Genomic DNA, 3,841 nt, shown 5'->3' with positions numbered 1-3,841 from the left:
CCTTTTGTGGACCTCCCAGCTCTGCAGCATGAAGGGGCAGCCGGCCAGAACAGTCACTCAATCTTCAGAACGATGGTTCTCATTTCAGTACCAAGGACATGGAGGCCAGACGACCTAGCTAGTAACTGGTAGAGACATGATTTAAACAGTTGACCGACTTCCCCGGTGGTCCAGTGGTTAAGAACCCGCCTGCCAATGCAGGGGACATGAGTTCGATTTCTCCTCTGGGAAGATCCCACAGCTACAAACACATGTGCTCCAAGATTAAAGAAAAAAAAGATGTTGAATAAATATAAGGTATGGACATTATATCCAATAGGGTAGAGGCTACCGCAAGTGATTACTTAAAATTTTTATCAATGTATTTATTTTTTAAATTATGAAAGTATGATAATGCATTTATAGGAGACTTGGAAAATACAGAACAAGATTACATATAGTTCTACTGTATATTACAATTAATTTTTAAGTAGATAAATTAAGATTTTTAGTTGAAGTTTTAATAGCAAACTCAAAAATTAATAGAATGAATATATAGAAAAGTATATTTCTATACAGATGGCTAACACATGAAAAGATACTCAACATCGCTCATTATTAGAGAAATGCAAATCAAAACTACAATGAGATACCATCTCACACAGGTCAGAATGGCCATTATCAAAAAGTCTACAAACAATAAATGCTGGAGAGGATGTGGATAAAAGGGAACGCTCTTGTACTGTTGGTGGGAACGTAAATTGATACAGTCACTATGGAAGATGAAATGGAGATTCCTTAAAAAACTTGTAATAAAACCACCATATGACGTGGCAATCCCACTTCTAGGCATATACCCTGAGGAAACCAAAGTTGAAATAGACACATGTATCCCATTGTTCATTGCAGCACTATTTACAATAGCTAGAACATGGAAGCAACCTAGATGTCCATCGACAGATGAATGGATAAAGAAGCTGTGGTACATATACACAATGGAATATTACTCTGCCATAAAAAGGAACACCTTTGAGTCAGTTCAGTGGATGAACCTGGAACCTATTATACAGAGTGAAGTAAGTCAGAAAGAAAGAAAAATATTGTATTCTAACGCATATATACGGAATCTAGAAAAATGGCACTTAAGAACTTATTTACAGAGCAGAAATGGAGAAATAGACATAGAGAATAGAGGTATGGACATGGGGAGAGGGGGGGAGAGGGTGAGATGTGTGGAGAGAGTAACACAGAAACTTATCATATGTAAAATAGCCAATGGGAATTTGCTGTTTGGTCCAGGAAACTCAAACGGGCTCTGTATCAACCTAGAGGGGTGAGATGGGGAGAGAGATGGGAGGGAGTTTCAAAAGGGAGGGGATATGTGTATACCTATGGCTGATTCATGTTGAGGTTTGACAGAAAACCACAAAATTCTGAAAAGCAATTATCATTCAATAAAAAATAAAAAAGTAGAAAGGATATAGCAGACCTGAAAAGCACCATGAACCAATTCAACATAATTAAGATTTATACAATTTTCACACAGCAGTAGAATACAAATTCTATTCAACTTCCCATAGACTTTAAACTTGGGGACACTGGAACATATCCAAGGACATAAAGTGCAAAAATTTCATAATCTAAAGGTATTGAAATCATACAGACTGTGTTCTCTCATCACTATGCAATTATGGTAGAAATTAATATCAAAATATATTTCAAAATACACATATTTTCAAGTGCAGTGTGACGTTTACCAAGAGAGATCTTTGACTTAGCCATTGAAAGCCTCAAAGTTACAAGACTGAAAAAACACAGAGGGTGATTGCAGAGAAGAAGGCATTTAAATGAGAAATAAATATCAAGGTGAGAAGTTCATATCAAAGATACTTTAAAAACCCATGTATTTGGAAATGTCCACTTTTATTTATTTATTTATTTTGCCCTCATAGAAAAACTTTATTGGAAAGCAGGGAAAACTACCAAGATGTGAATGAAGATAAAAAAAAAAAAGTTCAGACAAAGTGTATGACCTTGGTTTAAGTGGAAATGGAACCCTTTGGTGGTTTGTAGTTAGTGACCTATATTTTCACTTTGTGGTACTGATGTTGCTACAGCTGATTCGCTTCAGTCGTGTCCGACTCTGTGCAACCCCATAGACGGCAGCCCACCAGGCTCCTCCGTCCCTGGGATTCTCCAGGCAAGAACACTGGAGTGGGTTGCCATTTCCTTCTCCAAGGCATGCATGCTAAGTCGCTTCCGTTGTGTCCGACTCTATGCAGCCCTATGGACAGCAGCCCACCAGGCTCCTCTGTCCACAGGATTCTCTAGGCAAGAATACTGGAGTAGGTTGCCATTTCCTTCTCCTAAATGTCCACTTTTAAATGATGGGTGTATCTAAGAAGGTATAACAAGGAAAATTAGGAAATATTCTTAAATTTTACCTGAAATATAAAAAATCTAAAATTCAGTTCTCACTCACGATAGCCACCTTTCAAGGGCTTGATGGCTAGAGGGACTTGTGGCCACTGCTTCGGGCAGTGCAGAGAACGAGCATTTCCACCGTCACGGAAAGTTCTGCTGGACAATCTGTTACAGACAGACATGTGACAATTCTGCTTCTTCAAGATCTTTACTATGATATGGTGTGTGACTTTTTTTTTTACTTTTAACACCCATCTGTGTAAGACAAAAACCCCATTCTCCTGAAGTGGGGGAAAAAAGATCACGAGTTTGCACATGGTTTCCTGTAAGTGTTTGCTCTACAGAAAGGGATTGTCTTAGGCTTTGCCTTTTAATCTTATTCACGAGTGTATCAGTCAGGGTTCTCCACAGAAAACAGAACCAGTAGGCTATTCATGGATACAGAAGAGGTTTATTATGGGAATTGGCTCACGCAATTATGGAGGCTGAGGAACTTCCCTGGTGGTCCAGTGGCTAAGACACTGCACTCCCAATGCAGGGGTCCCCGGTTCGATCCCTGGTCAGGGAACTAGATCCCACATGCTGTAATTAAAAGATCCTACATGTTGCAACTGAGATCGAAGAGGCTATGTGCCTCAACTAAGACCTGGGGCAGCCAATAAATAAATGAAAAAATAGCCCCCCCCCAAAAATGATGGAGGCTGAGATATGATATGCCATCCATATTTGGCCACCTGATATGAAGAGCTGACTCATTGAAACAGACCCTGATGCTGGGAAAGATTGAAGGCAGGAGGAGAAGGAGACGACAGAGGATGAGATGGTTGGATGGCATCACCGACTCTGGACATGAGTTTGAGCATGCTCCGGGAGATAGTGAAGGACAGGGCCAGTCCATAGGGTGGCAGCGAATCAGACACAACTTGGGGACTGAACAACAACATGCCATCCATGAGCTGGAGAACTGGGACAGTGGGTGGCTTAACACTCTTGGACCAGAAGTTGGAGCTCCGATGTCGAAGGGCAGGACACGATGGATGTTCCAGCTCAAGAAGGGGACAGAAGAGGCTTCCTCTGTCCTTTTCATTTCCTGTCCGGACCCTCAGTGGATTGGGTGATGCCAGCCCAGTTTCAGCCCATCTTTACTCAGTCTACCGATTCAAATGCTAATCCCTTCCAGAAACACCCTCAGAGATACACCCAGAAATAATGTCTCACCGGCTCTCTGGGCGGGTGTCCCTGGGCCCAGTCAAGCTGACACAGAGTTGACCTTCGTAACAAGACTGTCCTCATTCTCTCTGAATGAAACACGTGGAAGTTGAACAAGCACCAGGTGCCAGTAAGGCCTCCCGTGACGGAGACTAGCATTACCTCTTTGTCTTTATTTTCTATGATTTTGAATATTTTAAATTATTTAAAAATTTTAAAAGCAAATTTA

The 3,841-nt window shown here is 40.9% G+C and overlaps 1 non-coding gene across 1 annotated transcript; it reads left to right on the top strand.

Annotated features, from left to right (window-relative positions):
- Nucleotides 1-2,898: 2,898 nt before the first annotated feature.
- On the top strand, nucleotides 2,899-2,971 carry TRNAG-CCC (transfer RNA glycine (anticodon CCC)). The gene has a single exon. It is a non-coding gene; the product is annotated as a tRNA-Gly (tRNA).
- The last annotated feature ends 870 nt before the right edge of the window (nucleotides 2,972-3,841 follow it).

The sequence above is a fragment of the Bos indicus genome, chromosome 25 (assembly GCF_029378745.1).
Source record: "Bos indicus isolate NIAB-ARS_2022 breed Sahiwal x Tharparkar chromosome 25, NIAB-ARS_B.indTharparkar_mat_pri_1.0, whole genome shotgun sequence".
Taxonomy (NCBI): Eukaryota; Metazoa; Chordata; class Mammalia; order Artiodactyla; family Bovidae; genus Bos; species Bos indicus.
The sequence above is the reverse complement of the archived record's forward strand: the minus strand, read 5'-3'. Positions and strand labels throughout refer to the sequence as shown.